The sequence below is a fragment of the Pyxicephalus adspersus genome, chromosome 9, assembly GCF_032062135.1.
Source record: "Pyxicephalus adspersus chromosome 9, UCB_Pads_2.0, whole genome shotgun sequence".
Lineage (NCBI taxonomy): Eukaryota > Metazoa > Chordata > Amphibia > Anura > Pyxicephalidae > Pyxicephalus > Pyxicephalus adspersus.
The window spans coordinates 10,043,762-10,061,885 of NC_092866.1; the positions used below are offsets into that span (position 1 = coordinate 10,043,762).

At 40.4% G+C, this 18,124-nt stretch overlaps 1 protein-coding gene across 1 annotated transcript in view; it reads right to left on the reverse strand.

The window, feature by feature from the left end:
• The window catches only part of PLCG2 (phospholipase C gamma 2), a 71,295-nt gene extending 54,260 nt beyond the window's left edge, over nt 1-17,035 (reverse strand). The window contains exon 1 of the mRNA XM_072422710.1: nt 16,798-17,035. The gene's annotated coding sequence lies outside the window, so the exon portion shown is untranslated. The remainder of the gene's footprint in view (nt 1-16,797) is intronic.
• Between the last annotated feature and the right edge of the window lie 1,089 nt (nt 17,036-18,124).

The window sequence follows — 18,124 nt, forward strand, 5'->3', positions numbered from 1 at the left end:
GGGGAAAAAATGAACAGTGATTTCAATTGGGCTATTTTATAGATTTATACAGAATAAACCTAAAACCCTGCGCTAGGTATGGGGCAACTCTATAATATAATATATCTAAAGTTGAGACCCTTTTTAAATTTTTTACACATTGTTAAAATAAATTTAAAGAAATGGTCTCCTGAAGCCATACGTTGGATCTCTCTCCTGAGCAAACCAAACACCTAAGCCAGAGAGGAGCTCATCCCCACCCCAAAGTAGTCCAAGCAAAAAAATTCAGCAGTACATAAGGAAATCCTCCATCCAAAAACTTTATTTTTCTGCACAAACCATCAAGAAACCCCACCTGGGACCTTGTTCCCTGAAGCGTTTTACCCTACACATTGCATCATTAGTCAGTAAAGCGGTTTGCCAACCTTTGCCAATGAACATCGCCTTGGCTTATGCATGGAATCATGGATTGTGATGCCGTCTGGGGACCACATCATTGGTCAGGAATCATTTATTCATACCAACTTATATCTAGAGTCCATACACGGCTTAATTATGGAAAAAAACAAGATACAATTCTTATTTGTTAACAAAATGAAATGACTACTATCACACACAAAGCAGGATACATGACACAGCTGTGAAAGAATCACCTGACAATTTATCACAGATCTATTACATGGCGATTTTCCTGTTCAACTTGCATTGCTACGCTCCGCCACACTCCTTGTACCTGACTGAGCGCCTCCGTCTACCTAATGTACACAGAAATGAAGATTGTTTTCAATCAGCGTGACATCAGGGGAATTTACACGCTCACAGAATATGGATTTCATTGCAAAGATGGAAAGATCTCAGAAGAACTTCTGGGAAATAGACCCTTAAAAGTTTCAATTTATTTTTTTTAAAGCTTCTTTAACACTGTACTGTTACAGGGCTGCCATCTGTAATTTCTGGGCTCAATTTTAGGTAAACTTTCTGACACCCTACCATGTCTACAAGTCAAGCTCTATTGAATGGGGTCCAGTGCAGAGTTACCCCCTGTACCCCCTGATGGTGGCCCTGATCCATTCATCCATTTCTGTAATACACTCCATTGGTAAACCATACATTTTTACTTTTGGGTAGGGGATTCGGCGCAAAAGTGGCACTACTGTGGGGACCTGGATAGCAAGTTTGGGTGAATAGATATTGCTGATTGAAAGGAAAAACATGCACGGTGTACTGAAGTTGGTTGGGAGGGTGGTGTGGTAGAGAAAAACATTTTTGGATGGGCTTTAAAGAATGTGTACATACCTTAAGGTGCAAAGTGTTGGCACATGTTTACTTTAAAACTAAACACCAGGCATACAGGTAAATACATAACTGGCAGAGGATTTATATTTTTGTCCATCAAGCCTTGAGATTTAAACTTGGCAAAGCCCTGTCTGGCATACAGATGCCAGGGCATCAAATGATTCTAAATCGTGATTGTTTCCAGATTAATAAACAGGCACCATACTGTTCTATGGAGAACAAATAAAGAAGAACAAGTGATAAGCACCCAAATGTGCTCTCTTCCATAATGGTTGTTTCCAATTGGTCGTACATCCATTGTGATGGATTGATGAATGACATGAGATTCTCACTGGACTCTAAGAGGCTGATACTAAGTAGAATTCAGGCACTTACACTGCATTTACAAAAATACATTTTTTTATAGCTAATCAGTGAATATAAAGCTACAATAATTTGCTTTTCCCCAGAGTTCAGCTTTAAGAATTGGAATCCATCAGCAGTCTTCCGGTTAGAAAAAAAGCAACTGCATGATATCCTGATGATGTGCAGAAATGTAACAATTTGTCCTTGATCAGAGTCTCTCATGACATACAATGTATTATTCTGCAAGCCCTGTCTCAATACTTGCAATGAGTAGCTCTTTGTTTCATGAATGGCAGACGATTTGCATGAGTGGAACTTTGTGTGTGGTGTTTGCAGGACCTGACAGTGTTATTGTAGATGCCCAGCCTTATAAAATACCCCATTGTGGAGGTGAAACTACTAATAGGTCACCTGTAACACCAACAATTCAACAGCTGAACAGAAACAATGTTGGCCATAAGACAATGCGAAGGAGATCAGAATAAACATGTGCACCTATTATGACCGAGTCCTAAAAGTAAAACACAACTTGTATACAAGTTAAGGCAAAAACACAGCTTGGCCCTTGTCCATTGAATTGGGACACCCACTTGGGGGCTAGGTTGTACCTTTGGTGGCAAACGTATAGCAAAGTTTGAAATGCATATTATAAAATAAAAATATTGGAGAAAATCTTATGCCAGCTCGTAGAGGTATGCCTACAATAAAAGGAGAGTTTTTGATACAATTATGTTTACTTGTTGATAAGCTCGTACATAAAAAGAAAAAGCAGAGCTATACAGAGTTCACCTGTCACATTAACAACATAATGTAAAGTAAAGTAGGAAAAGAAGGAAATGCAGAAAAATAAAAAATCCATATAATACATCGAAAACGGCCTCTGTACCTGACGCAGTTCGCCATTTGGCTTTTTTAGGGGAGGTAGAGACAAGTGACAATGAAAGTGCAGGTGTCTGGAGAGGCCTGATATAGGTTGTAGCCCTTGTTCTAAGATTTAGCTTCAATGTTAACCCAAAGATGATATGGAATAGAGTTTCAAGCCTTATGCCAGAGTAGAAAGGGGTTACATTCTCAGGATATGTAACATGAAGCAGCTACAGGGGGTACGACCTATATCAGGTCTTTCACCTGCACATTGATTGTTACTTGCCTCTTCCTCCCGTGAAGAAGCCACATGGCGAAACGCGCTGGTAACCAAGATGGTTTTTAATGTAATATATGAACTTTTTATTTTTCTGCATGCATGAGACATGCATTATCATGGTAGTATTGTGGCAGGTGAATTCTGTAAATTCTGTACGGCTTTGAGCTTATCAAGAAATAAACTCAATTGTATTACCAAATAGAACTCCTTTTATTAGACAACTTACAGCATAGCTTGAAGGTGAATTCTAGGCAAATATGAAACAAAAATAAATGCAGCATTGTATTAATGAATTCATTGTAAACGTGTATTTGCATTGACTTGCTATAAATTTCTTGTACTGTAGTGCTCTGAGCATTCCAATTGGAGGAAAACAGGCTAGGAGAGGCATAAGCCCATTAGTCTTCTTTTACTGTCCAATGACAGAGTGGGGGTGGGGAAGAGACTTGTAAGTAAAAGTGAAGCTGCAGCAGTGAAAAATCAGGTCACCTCCTCTCCCACACAGGGCAGTGCTGATTTGATTGAAACCTATTGAATGAGCGTATTTATTTAATCTTTGTATTTAACTTTTCCCATAGAGCTCAGCTTTAAACAGAAGCCAGGGCTTAGGGTCAGAATGATTTCTGTTGAAGAGCTGCGGCATCAATCCCAGCAGACAAAGTAGAATGAAGAGGCTCCGCTCAATGGAAAAAAATCACATGCTAATAGTTATTTGCAACCTTTTGCTATCAGGGATCCATGGATGAATTTAAGCCAAAATAAACCTTCAGAATTCAAAAATTTTACTAGATAGATTTGTTATTGCAGAAGGGGCTGGTGATGTTCCATCTGCGCAAGAAAAAGATTGGGAACAGGCAGGTAAGTATGCTTTATGGCAGATGGGATCTATCCTGTATCCTAAGCCTGTACCCAGGGGAAAGTAACGAATGTAAGGAATATGACTGGGGAAAAAAAGTGTGGGAAAGATGGGAGGCAAAAAGGGGGGTAAGGTAGAGCAAGAGGGGTGGAGAGAGGACGAGTTATATTAGGGGGGAAGAAGTGGACTATTCCACTTTCCTCCCTCTCTCCCTAGTTTTACAGGCGAGCGAGGTGGTTGGGGTCCTTGGGAGCAGTATGGTAGTAACTGTCACAGTGATGGGAGGACCTGCCTTTGGTGTAGCGTCTCCCAAAGTAGTGGCGGTAAATGGTGGCAGAGGTTCGGGTAGCGGAGGGTCTGCCGGATTTGTCACGTTCCCAAAGAGAGAGCAGGAGGATCAGTCCAATGGGGCCATAGTGGGTGTGTTGGTCAAGTTAACACCCTCGAGGACCCGCAACCAGGAAAATTGTTGTATCTGTAATGTTATGGAAAATGATGATGGAAATGTTAAAAAAAAAACAGTTGTAATTAATAAACAGCCAATTACTTTTAAGCAACTGGGCTGGTAGTTCTCTTTGGGATGGGAAAAGGGTGGTGGAAGAAAAGGGTGAATTGGTATGAAGGGCAGTGACATGAGGGTTGCCAAATGAATATTTCATTAAACAAAAGAAAGATAGAAATAATTTATTATATACAATGCTTTGCAAACTAAATACTACAAGATTTAGTTTATTTTGATTTTAAATCAAAGCAGCAAAAGTTCTTTAAAACTTAGTTACTTGGTAAGTCAGGTTGAAAAAAGACATTCGTAGGGAAATTAACATATCCCAGATATAAAACCCTAAGGACATAGGGTTTCAAAAACTCTAAGGAGTTCCCTTAGATGAACTTCAATAAAAATATTCTTGTCCCCGGCTAGATCTGCGGTATAGATCAGCTCCCTGGTCAAGATTCACACGTAGGCTGCTTTCACCCACCTTCAGTTATGTGATCTGCACAGATTGAAAGGGGCTGATCTATACCAGTATTTGTCCTCCTTTATACCATGGGAGGCCCTTTAAATTGCTTTCTGGTCTTAGGGAACCCTGGCAATATTTACTATATCGACAGTAGGACGAATGTTCCTTACATTGCTGGCCATTGGCCATGTCACCCCTACAGATACTCAAAAAGATCATTGGTATCACAAACTGACCTGAGAGGTGCACTTTCTTCAAGGAACCCCCAACACCTCTGGAGGAACCCTGGTTTAGAAACATTGCTCTGTACTAAGGGAATTTAGGCTGATTCCATAGCAAAGTGAATTATCCCAATGCAATGGATTAATCACCTAGCTTAGAAATAAGATGAAGATCTGCTGACTTCAACGACCCAATCATGTGCAATGTTTTATAAAATCTCCTTGCCTGTGATTGGGTATTGTTTACAAAATGCATTTTCAAGATATATAGTAAGCCCCATTGGTAGGGATGTATACCACTTTGGGCCACAGCCTAACCATCCAGGGCTCTTGATTCTGATCCTAATATTCGTCTTATAGCTGCCCTGGGTCCCCTCCGCATGCTGAATCCTGGACAAGCCTAAGTTATAAAATCAGTATATGCTGGCACTAGCATTGGAAAGAAACAGCCAACCACTAAAAAGCCAATAAAGAGCACCTGTCATCTTTCCCTCTCCTTCCTTCACTCACCACCATCTTGTTCCAGTGGCTCCGACAGGTGAACGCGGTGTGTTCTGTCACTAGGCACATGGAGAAAGCTGTAAGCTTGTTCCTTGTTGTTTTTTGGCTTCTGCTTTTTTTGGTCTTTATGATTCTCCTCTGCCCCCACCCCGCCACTCAGCTTTCTGCTCCACTGCGTCCACTTCCTTCCTCGTGCTGCACATTCTGCTGCGACCTCCCTTCCCCAGATGGACTTTATATGCCACACACAGGCTTGTTCAGTTAGGCACAACTCTGGTTTGCTCGTTTTTTAAGTTTCATCTAGTTCAATGTTTCCAATCTCAAACATAAGTAGACAATCACCAAGGGGCCCCTGTGCAAGAACAGTTTTTGGATCAACTCCTGGCCAAGTAAAAAGATTTATTGAATGTGCATTGAATTTAGCCAGGGTAGGATTGAGCCAAGGCCACGTCATCCACAAGGCAACCTCACATGGAGCAATGAATGTCCAATAGACAGCACACATAGGGAGTTTTCTTCTATGCCTATTGAAAACCGTATCAATGCAAATCAATCAAAAATGGGGGCCAAAACATCTACCTTGTCTAGGGCTCCATTCGGCTTTAATCTGATATAATTGACCTCACTTCCTGCCATAAAATTCAAACCCCACAAATAGAGAAATGGTCGTTATGGATCGTTTTGGGTAACAGAAAGAACAAAGGACCACTATGTAGGTTGTCCGAATGTGATCATCATGGGGAAAGAAAATTAACCACCTGCACAGAGTTTTTCTGAAGAAAATTCACTCCAATGGTGCCTGTAGTAAAACCCAACAAGGGTTCTGAGCCTTCCCTACGTTACCAAAACTAAGCCGCATGGTTGGATATATATTTTCCCTTTATTTATTTTAATACATTGCTTCGGTCCCCAGTGCAATTTCTGTTGTTGAAACACAATGGCTGCTGGAATCCCTTTGGGTTAATTGTAACCACCATGGGGGCTCAGTGCTGTGTTTAATGTCCCCAGGACAAACACATCTCACATAGCAAAATCTGAAGTCTGATACCTTTTCTGTTAACAGATATATCTAAAGGGCGCCATGAAGATTTCCCTTCACTTCCTATTTTGCTGAAAACTGTAAATTTTAGGATTTCCCCTTTCTGGCCCAGTGACACCAGGACAAATCTAGATGACAAATCTTGAGTGTGAGGGCATTGAAACAATTAAAACTGTGGGTCAACTTCTAAATGAGCTCTGAATGAATTCTGCAGGAAAGAAATTCTCACAACACTAATCTGATTTTGCTGTTAGCTGCTAGGATGTGGTTTAAGATCAAGATAAATGGGGATTTTTTTATTTACTGTAACTGAAAGATATGCCTTGAACTGTTGACAGAACGAAGGGTTTCAATCAGAAGAAGACGATGGGCACCAATTATAAATCAGCGGTATGGCCTCATTAAGGAGCACCAATGTTCTTTGCAAATGAGCATTACATTGTGATTGCTTCAGATTTCACATGTATAGCTTCTACAACTACCTATTGTACACAAGGCTTTAGACCAACTTGGCCATTGGAAGGGCTGGTACTTTCCAGAAGGTACACCGGAGCTTCAGCAGTCAAGTCGAATAGCTAAAGAATCCGGCAAGTTCTCAGCTTCCTACATTGGACTTCAAATGGAGCTCTAATTTATTTTATGTAAATTTGTTTGTGCAGACATTTTCCTGACTATTCGGACAGAACTAAAAATTCAATTGCCCCCAGAAAAACATTGGATAAGCTCCCTGAATACCCATGGCCCATGTGCCGGTGAATGTGGGGCTCCTGTGACTGCAAAGGGCCTCTCCCCTGCCAAATAATCCTGCATTACTCCAGTTCCAGTACTCCAGGAGGTCAGTAGGAAAAAGCCAATTGGTGGCCAATGGAAGAAATCCCCCCCCCCCCCCCCCTACAGTGGTAATAGAATACCACCATTTTTGGGGTCATGCATCTGCCAAGTGGTGTGGGCCTGAGAATTATGCAGACATAATCAAATGGGAGGTCAGAGGTCAGTTTGAGGAACCCCCAGCCCCTTTGGGGTTCCGTAGAACCCTGCATGAGAATAGCTGCTCTGAACAAAGTGAAAAAGGGGAAAAACATTTTCATAGGTAAATAGTGCCAACACAACTCAACAAAAACTGGGTGCTGATGGCAAACCTGGTAACATCATAGCAAAATTTGTCCTGATTACCAACACCCTATGTAAGTGTCACCATATCTATAAGATTGTCTCCCTGGGCCATCCTAAGGGCCTGTATACATCATAACCAGGTCTGCAGATTCCCATTGACCGCAATACAGTGAAAGCCAGGTCTCAAGCTGCATTTCACCTAATTTCTTTAAATGTAGCATGTCCTATGGGAAAACCATTTGCATTGCTTGGACCAGATCACATTTGTATTAAAACCTATACATTGAAGTGGCTTCCTTTGAATAATAAAGCCAACAACAAGGCATGACACAAGCCCTACAAGAGTTCAGCCAGCCAAAAAGTATCACATGCAAACATAATATGTTGCCATCACCTGTCCGCATGCACAAAAATAGTCACAACCTATTAAGCTCTTTTAGGTAAATGGCATCGGGACTCACCTTTTAAATGTCACATCAACAAGTGCATGCACTGTGGCTTCAGCTTTGCAAAAAGAAAAAAAAAGTTTGAAACAAGGGGAGGAAATTGAGTAATGACCCCATTGTCAAACACAGTGCTGTTCAGTTATTTTTATTGGCGCCTGACGGGCTTGTTTGCTTGCATGTTGCCGCATAATAAAAAAAAGGGACAAGCCTGGTGCTGTTCTAATAATTGGTCATCACAATACGTCTGTGTGAACTGAAAGCACAGCGTGACTATAGAAAACATTTCCCCCTAAAGGTTCGTTTAAAGCCAAAAGCTTTTTTTAATACAAATTAGCAAAAATTAGCAAATTAGCAACCCTGGTAGACTTAGAATTCATGAGCAGATTTGCTGTCAATTATGCATTGACTGGTTGAATTGATTTTCCAACCGGTAATCATTTAGTCCAAAAAAAAAGTCCCAAAATCTGGCACACATGGGGTAAGCTACAGCAGGGATGGGAGCTGCTGATTGGATTCACTTGATGTTCAGACCCATGATCCTTGGGTATTTGCAGTCAATGGTACCAACATTGCTGACTTGTCCATGTGCGATCAAACACTCAAAAAACGATCACTTGTGACGGGCTGTTGAATTCATATTCATTCATTCAGAAGTCAAAACTGACCCATGCATACTGGGCATTTACTGCCGTCTCTGCCCACTTTGGGGACAACCTTTCCATTTGCTCCAGTGACTGTATTTGTGACCTAAAATGATGGGTACATCCAAAATGTTGGCCCGTAAACATAGAATACTAGAGAATTCTTGTATGCCAAGGACCTATTGGGGCTGACAACCAAGAGAACATTTGATGCAGTGTGGTGAAAGATATTCCCACTTCTTGCTGTTACAATTGGCCGATAGAAATGCGTCTACTTTGGCAACTGGATGAAAGCATTGACAGCATATTCACCTCCCATCACCCTGCATAAAACATAAACTAATTCTTTTTATAAGAACCACACTGCCATCAAATTAAAGATGATCTTTGGGATAATACTGACCTTCCACACACTTCCCTCCCTCCTCCGAAATGACTGGTATATAAAAAAAAACTAAAAGTCTATTTAACCCACCTAAATCGATAGACATGTTATATTCCAGCCCGGAGTTATCTTTTTTCTAATTTCCACTTTTTTCCATCTTTTTGATGACACAGCACAGGTGCTTTGGGCATTCAAATCACTGTGTGCATGATATGGGCATTTACTTTGTCCAGCAGCCAAAACGATCATTGGTGTCACTTAAACTGACCTGAGAGGTACAATCTGCTTACTGCTCAAGTATTGCCCTAGTAATCTCTGGAGGAACCGTAGGGTGCCATGGAACCCCAATTGAGAAACACTGGTGTTTAGGTTTATATTTACTTTTGTGGTAAAGCTAAACTCCAGGCATGAAAATAAACGTAGAACAAGCAAAATGCTGCCAATTAAATAAATTAAAACCACATTTTTTTGTGGCTGTTTTTAAATTGCTGGAAAAAAGTGCCTTCCACAATCAATGTGTCTTTGCCTACCTCAGACCTAATTTGCTCTACCACTATATTGTCCATGCAGAATGCCAACAACTCAATAATCAGGGGAAGCTTCCTTTATTCCTGCCGTCAGTGTGTAATGTTGAAACCGCAGAACCGGCATTGCAGTCATTTTATTCAGAAGGAAGTTACATCACAACCTCTCGGTCAAGATACCAACTCGGCTATTTCACAGCTAGTACGAAAAATTTAGCTAGCCACTTTGAAAAATTGTTGGCTATTACCATAACCAGGATAACAGTTTTACAGAGTCCATAGATTACTGTGGTGTTTTGTTTCTCAACCTCAAGGGTTCTGCCAAGGGGTTTCTTGGGCAATGAGCAATTTGTTCAGTCAGTTGATTGATCTTTTTGGCTATCTGTAAGGGTGACATTCAACCCACTGGCCAGCAATATTAGAGGCATTGTTCTCAATGACCACCATAATATTTATACTGTGAGTTGTGGATACATTATTTTCAGCAAAGGGTTCTCAAAGACGTGTTTTTTTAAGGGTTTCCCTTTGTTCGAGATAGACAGACTTTAGTTACTAACTGTCGCTAATGGGATCTCATGCTCTGAGGTCCAAGGTCTCTAAGGCCAATTTTAGGGTAACCCTAAGTAGAACACATGTATATTTTGGGAGGAAAGCCAGGCAAACATTGGTATAACAGAAAACACCATGCCAATAGTGTCCTATGTCCTCACGTACCATGAGCTCCAGGACAAAACTTCCAGTCACTTAGCCATAGTGCCACCCATAATACCCACTTTGTTTCTGCCTAAAGAAGAAGATAAAGAGAAACGTCTCTCCTTCTCTTATTTTAGTATGCCTTTTATATGTCCTACAGTGCGTGGTACATTGGAAAGATCTGGCAAGTGGCATTGCTGAAGATACTACACAGCCACTTTCAAGCAGAAGATCAACTGACCACCACTGAAGAAACATCTGGAGGAACCCTAAAGATGGTAAAAAATTACATAAAATACCATCAGATTTGTTTTAACACCAGGTACATCTATATTTATATTTATTTATGCACAAAATAATTCTGTTCTCTAATAATGCAAGATTTAAATGTGAATACTGAGATATTGATTGAATATTTTTTTTTTTTTTTGTAATTGTAGATCTCCTTTCTCCTGAAGAAGCAGAGGTTTCTGCAAAATGCGTAGAGAAAGTAAATTGGTTGTACCCCCTACCAGGGATACTCCAATGGAAGAATCTTGTGTGTAACCCATAATTTTACTATGTTTTTTACTTTTGTAAAAAAAATTAATAATCTAAAATAAAGTGATTTTTAATATATGTTCTGTTGTCAGCCCTTAAAGTCACAAAAAACTGGTGTGCTGCACCGAATGTTCATTCTTATGTCTAATAGGAATGTGGCCAGCTATAAAATACTAACATGATGGATGTATCTTAAATACCATCAGGTTTGTGTTTTGGCTCTATGTGCACCATGGGGGGGGGGGGGGGGGTCACTTAATTTTCTGTTCTAGAGATTGTATATTGTAGATATTGTTCAAACACAATGTAGGGTGGCACTCTGCTTTTCCTTCAGTTTAAGAGGCAACAAGATACTCTGTCTATGTTCTCCTCTGACACTGGTGGTCTATAGGAAGCTTTTTTTCGAATACATGAGGTCAATGTATCCTCTTAACACACTACAAGTGATCAGTACCTTACCAACAAAAAAGTAACCATTCCTTACTATATATCATGAGATGAAATCCATACTGGCCACAGAATTATCCTTCTATGCTGTATATCAAGTCACAGAAAGTAAACAGCAAGTGTCCCTTTCGTCATTGACTTTACATCTCATTCAGAATACCATTTCAGATTTTGGATATCATCCAAATGGCCAATATGAATTCCACAAAATTGTATGCAATAAAGAATAAATCTTTTACTGTTCAAGAGGTGCTGCCCACTTGGTGCTCAATGAGAAGATAGGTGAAGATATCCGAATTGTGCAGTTACCTTGGATCTGTGCATCTTAGAGTAGTAGCTTCCCCCTATGTTGTGGGTCAAAGAGAAGAATACCCTGGTACCATGACGGACAGAAAGAAAGATGCCTCCCATTCTTTACTCCCTTATCCAAGAGGAAAGAATCCACTGGCCAAATGGCTTTGGTGTTGAAACTATATGGGATAGTTGGAAATAATCCACCAACATTGACTGGGCATAAAACCTCCAACTACCTTTAGAAGATCACTATATTGGAAAAAGGTGTCCTAGAGAAGCCATTCTCAACCTTCCCACCATAGAGAAACCCATTAATTTTTTTGCAGGTCTTACCTGCAAAACGTTTGCATGTTCTCCCCAAGTTTACAAGGGTTTCGTCCAGAAACTCAGGTTTCCCCTACAACTCCAAAACCATGCAATCAGCCTAACTGGCTCCCAGAACTTGTCCTACAGTGCACAGTACATGGACATGATCTGCCAAGTGAAGGTACTATGCATCCACTTTCAGGCAGAAGATCAATTGATCACCAATGAAGGAACCCTGGTTAGGAAATTTCTCAGTCCACCTACAGAAAACCCTAACAATAAACCTCTCTTATTTGCTCCTTTAGCCTTTACCAATTTTATATATCTGCACAAAATACCTTTTGATCATGTCAGCAATTCAGAGCCATCTTGTGTCCCCACGGCCTTCCTGTGTTATCTCAAGGAAGCTAATCTGCCCTCTTAGGTCTTCTTTTAATACATAATGATCAGCCGTTGTGTTGTAGAGATCTGGTAGTAGTTAGGTAGTCTAGCAAAAGAAATTAGAATAGCTGACAACACTTAATCCTCAAAAACTGCTGTGTTGTCAGCCCACAACAAGACTTTTTGGAAGACCAATATGTATTTTTTTGTACTTGCAGGGTCTTCAATGGGATAAATGATGGGGGAGTGTGTATGTATTGCAAAGAAGTACTTTTTTTTTTTTTTTACTCACCCCTTGATTGATATTGCCCTGGTAACAGGCATTGCCGGCATTTTATTTTAAGATACAACCGACAATACTAACTCTGCAAAACTATAGATAAGACTGTGCATTCCAGCCTGTATGTACTGTCTCATCTACAACCATCAGCTTCCTCATTCAGTGTCCCGGAATGTTGTTGATGAGGAAACATAAAATAGACATGCTTTGGTAAAAGGTGTTCCAAGTTCAAACAAAACATAATTTATCTTCAGAAAACGTTGAAAGAAAGGTTCCTTTACATTTATCAATCATTTCATGCACACACAGCCATTGTTATGTGTAAAGGAGTGCACACATAAAATATTAACCACTTTCTGTGCACCATTTCAGTGGTCAATAAAAAGGCTGTCATTGGACGAGAAGATATTGGCAATTTGATCTTAGCTCAGGGTGCAGATCGGAACAGTTGTATCCTTTAAAAGCTGACCCCCCAGGATATGTACTTACTGTCATAACATAGGTGAAATGTGTATTTTTACTTAAATCTTGGTGTATTTTATGAATTTCTTACAGATTTGTGCAGTAACCCAGCATAAAACTTCCCTGTGTGCACCAACTTCCTGTATTAAAGACCAGTCACTTGTGTTCTGTCTTCTTGTGCAGGGTGACTGGTCTTGTCCCCGCCCCTCTGTAGTTTTACATAGGAAGCCTGTAGTAGGCGGGCATTCTAGGTCCCTCCCACACCTCTATGTTATATACATTTCAATAATTGGTATCACTATTACTGTTACAAGGTAATAACTAAATCTGCAAAGGTATTTGGTGCACACAAAATGGATTAGCATTTATTTGGCTATTAAAGAATATATTTAAATTAATGTTTTTGAGGCCAAGGGTTAAATGTAAAGATCAGTCTACCATAGTTTTTGCTATAAAATACCCAATAGATCTGTCTCTCTGTTAAATTATACTGGTAAGGGTCACCAATTCTTGTCCAGAAAGTCAGGTACACCCCTGAACTCTATGTGGACAGTCTGGGAAAATAAAAGTAGGTAGATCTCACTGATAGAGTATCAAGAACATATAATAAAATATTATAAGTGCCAATAAAGTTTGACATGGGGCAGTATGCTGTTGATACTGAAAAGGTACAAAAATCAGTGGTACCCATACACACCGCACAGTGCTTTGCCCCTTGGTGTACATTGCTGTAAGGTTCACTAAAACACATTACCGTCATATTAAGGAGTGAATATAACTTAGCATCACAACCGTATCTATCATTGCCTCAACCCCAAGTCACAGTGGGACCTAAAAGTCCTTAATACAGCTCCTGATAGAGATCGTTTGCTGTTTGTGTCCCCACCACTTCCTTCCCCTATACATGGCACAGGAATGGGAAGACAGGACTGGTTTTTCCCAACCTAGACAGATATTCTACGGTAGTTGAAGCAGCCCATCATGTTTAATAAAATGAAATGTATTTTTGAATATTTATGAATGAATTTATATTTATTTTTGAATTTATACATTTATTATATGAAACCAACCATTAGAGGGGCATACAGAGGAAATAATTCAGAAGAGTTATTCATTTTAAAATGAATTAAAGTCAACAAATAATACCAATGCAAGAACAATGACAGATGAAAAAATGTAAAAATCCAGAAATTTTTAGTAATGACGGTTTTACATTTTCATTTTTCAGCGGCTGTGACTGAAATCTTCCAAGGTTTTGACATCAAGGGTAAAAACAATACGCCAACTATTCAAAGTAGCTGCAAAAGGAATAAGTCTAGGTCATATTCACAGGCAGCACTTCCTCTTTTGTACAAGTCCATGGTTCACCTGATTTTCATACTATTTATGTGCAGTTTTACTTACTAGCTTTATAAAGCTGCAAAGTTTGGAGGGGACAAGGATGACTACAGAAACCAATCATGCTGCTGCTTTCATGTTAGGGAAGGGAATATTTCAGAAACAATCGAAAAAACAATCAGCCTATTTCAGCACCAAGATCTTGGCATGGGGCGGCATGATGCAAGTCCTGATAAGGTATAAAAATCATTGGTACCCATACACAGAGCATAGTGGCTGGTGAATTGCTGTACATTGCCGTGATATTACCATCATATGAAAGTGTGAATGTAATTTAGGACCAGAGTTGTACCTATCACTCCCTCGACCTAAGGTCACAATGGGGCCAAAGAGTCCTTATTGAAGGCCTGTTTGCTTTTGGTGTTCCCACCAATCCCTTCCCTCGTAGTCAGCCTGGCACAGGAGGGAGGAAACAGGATTGGTTTACCCCCAATTAGAAAAAGAAAGGCCAACTAGGGATCCGATAAATGGTTGGGTTCCAGGCAAAAGGTGTCTGTGCATGAAAAGGTGGCTCTAACTAATAAATAGTGGAGAGAATGGCAATTGTTGAGGGCGGGTGTACTATACTGTCCAATAGATAAGCATTGGGGGTTGGGGCATTTATAGCCTTGCTGGTAGGCCCACATCCTCCAAGTTATGCCCCTGCTAAGGAGTAGGAATTTAACTGAAACTTAAATAGTTGAAAAAATGGCCCTCTATGTTTGGTTTAGAGGGGTCCAGGATGACTATGGAAATCAATTACCTTGCCTCTTTCAGGTTAGGCAAGATTTTATTCCAGACTATCCAATGTGAGCATTTAAATCCAATCTGTCCTATCCAATGTGAGCATTAACTTTTTTTTCTAATACTGAATTGATAGAAAAAAGGACTCCCTATGTTCCTAAATAGGAATCCAGTGGATGCAATTACCCATATGCTCCAATCATGCACAATTGATGGTAACAAGATGTTACCACATTGTACAATAGGAAGCCATGTGTTCCATAAGTGTAGAGATCATTTGCTACTACTAGTGATTTTAGTAGCATGATTGATTGTTAAGAAAAACCCTTCTAATGACAGCGGGCATGTGATTAAAGCTGTATGTAGTAAGAGATTATCAAATCAGCCCTCAAGCCTAGCCCTAAATGGCCTTAGCCTTTGCTCCTAAATGATAAGACCACATTTTTGATTATGGTTCAGGGAAAACTATAAAGCAAGTTCAGATAAATAGGTAAAACACATGTCTAAGAATCGTTTGGTCTCATGATTTGTCCACTATGCCAACAAAAGGAGGCCAAAAACTTTGATCACTGCTGTAGCTACCTTCTGCTCATTTTCTATCTATTATTGATGATTAGGCATTAATGACTTCAAACATAAGCTCTCTTCTCCTGTCCACCAAAGACCACCTATGTTTTACATGAGCTCTCTTCTCCTTTCCACCAAAGCCACCTATGTTCCACATGACCTTCTCCGTTCCACCAAATGTCATCTATGTTCTACATGAGCTCTCTTGTCCTGTCCACCAAAGACCACCTATGTTTTACATGAGCTCTCTTCTCCTTTCCACCAAGGGCCATCTATGTTCTACATTGGCTCTCTTATTATGTCCACCCAATGAAATAATCTAACATCTTACCCAGTTCTTTGATCCCCTTTCCTTAACACATGAAATAATAATACCTCTGCCCTTTTCATCAACACCTTGCCCCAACACCTAACCCAATATCCTGTTCCCCTTTCCACAATATCCATCCCAATACCCTGACTCCATTTTGCAAACACCTAACCAGTATCCTAACCTCCTTTTTCTAACACTTAACCCACTAACCTGGACCTTTTTCACAAATATAACCCATAACCCCATGTCCAAACACCTAACCCAATACCTTGAGCCCCTTTCCTCAACACATAAACCAACACCCTGTTCCCCTTTCCCCAACATCTAACCCAATACCCTGACCCCCTTTTGCCAACACCTAACATAATACCCTGAATCCATTTCCTTAACACCTATCCCAGTCCTCTGACCCCCTTCCCCTAATACTAAACCCAATAATCTTACCCCTTTCCCCCCACCCCTTCCTTTTTTCCTAATTCTTCCTTCACCCTATGACCATACGCCCTTTGCTATCTTACTTTTATATTATTCTGCTACTTTCATATTGAGACCTCATTATCTACACTTGTACCTTGGAATTACCTTTAGAATACTTTATCATTCACATTGCTATTGATTCCTTGTACTGTTTGAGTTTTCTTATAACTCTTCTTAAAATGAAATAAAACTTTTTCCAGAAGAAAAAATGGAAAGAATTCTGAGGATTATTAAAGACAATTTTATATATTTATGGTATTTATGTTCTTTTATGTGTTGTTTTTTGTATTATGTGTCATTATTACAATACCCTAAAAAGTTCTGCAAAGTTTTCTTCAGTAAAATGTCATAAAGTGTTAAATGTTAAAGTAGAAGAAGTACAATTTGCGCACCCCTATAACACCCTTTTAGAAAGTTTCAACCACAGAAAAGAACTTTGGTGACAGGTGCAGTGAGCGGTTACTTACTTGGTAGTTGCTTGCACAAGTTTCCAGCCTCTCTCCTGTCATCGCTGCTCATGAGCCACCTACAACTTCTTTCACTTTATTCAGTATCCATTTGCAGAAGAAGACAGACAACCAAAAAATCATAAAAAAGTATAATAATAAAAAAACAAGTAAAATTGCAAAATGTTTCCAGCAATGAGGAACAATACAGCGAGTGGAGAAGGAGGTGGTTTAGATACGAGGAAGTGTCAGAGGCACTGACTATATACTGAGCACAGTCCTTCCTGTTTTATCTTTTTGACACATGTGTGCAGTGACGAAACAACTGCATAGTAAATGAGCTCTTAAAGGCGCGGACACTTTCTTTTGTCAGAAGAGAACTTTATATGTTGTCACTGTTAACTTTCTGAAAATTCTAGTTGACTGGCTGCCGTCCTAATTTTTTAGCTTCAATGAATTTTAGATAATGGCTCGAAGGCAAAGAGCTGACCAGGAGTTCCTGCTTTTCAAGTCAGTTCTGAATTCATGGGGGTCAACATAAAAACCAGACAAGTGCCAAAAATGCATATTAGCTCTCTGTTTATCTGGGGCCCCTTGTGAGCACTGTGTTGTCTATTTGTGGCCCCTTCTGACCACTGTCTAGGCTCTTTGGGCCCCTCCTGAGCCCTGTACTGTTTTTGGGGTCCCTTCTGAGCACTTTCATCTCTATTTTTAACCCTTTGACCACTGTCCGATCTATTTGTGGCCCCTTCTGACCACTGTCCAGTCTATTTGGGGCCCTTCCTGAGCACTGTAATGTTTATTTGGGGCCGGTTCTGAGCACTGTCCGGTCTATTTATGGCCCCTTCTGATCACTGTCCAGTCTATTTTTGGCCCCTTCTGACCACTGTCCGGTCTATTTGGGGCCCCCCTGAGCACTGTAATGTTTATTGAGGACCCCTTCTGAGCACTGTCTTGTCTATTTGTGGCCCTTTCTGACCACTGTTCGGTCTATTTATGGCACCTTCTGACCACACTCTGGTCTATTTGGGGCCACTCCTGAGCACTGTTTTTGGGGCCCCTTGTAAGCATTGTCCAGTCTATTTGTGGCCCCTTCTAACCACTGTCCAGTTTATTCGGGAGCCCCTTCTGACCACTGTCCAGTCAATTTGGGGCCCCTTCTGAGCACCGTACTGTTTATTTGAGGCCCCTTCTGACCACTGTCCAGTCTATTCGGGGGCCTCTTCTGACCACTGTCCGGTCTATTTGGGGCCCCTTCTGAGCACTGTACTGTTTATTTGGGGCCCCTTCTGACCACTGTCCAGTCTATTCGGGGCCCTCTTCTGACCACTGTCCGGTCTATTTGGGG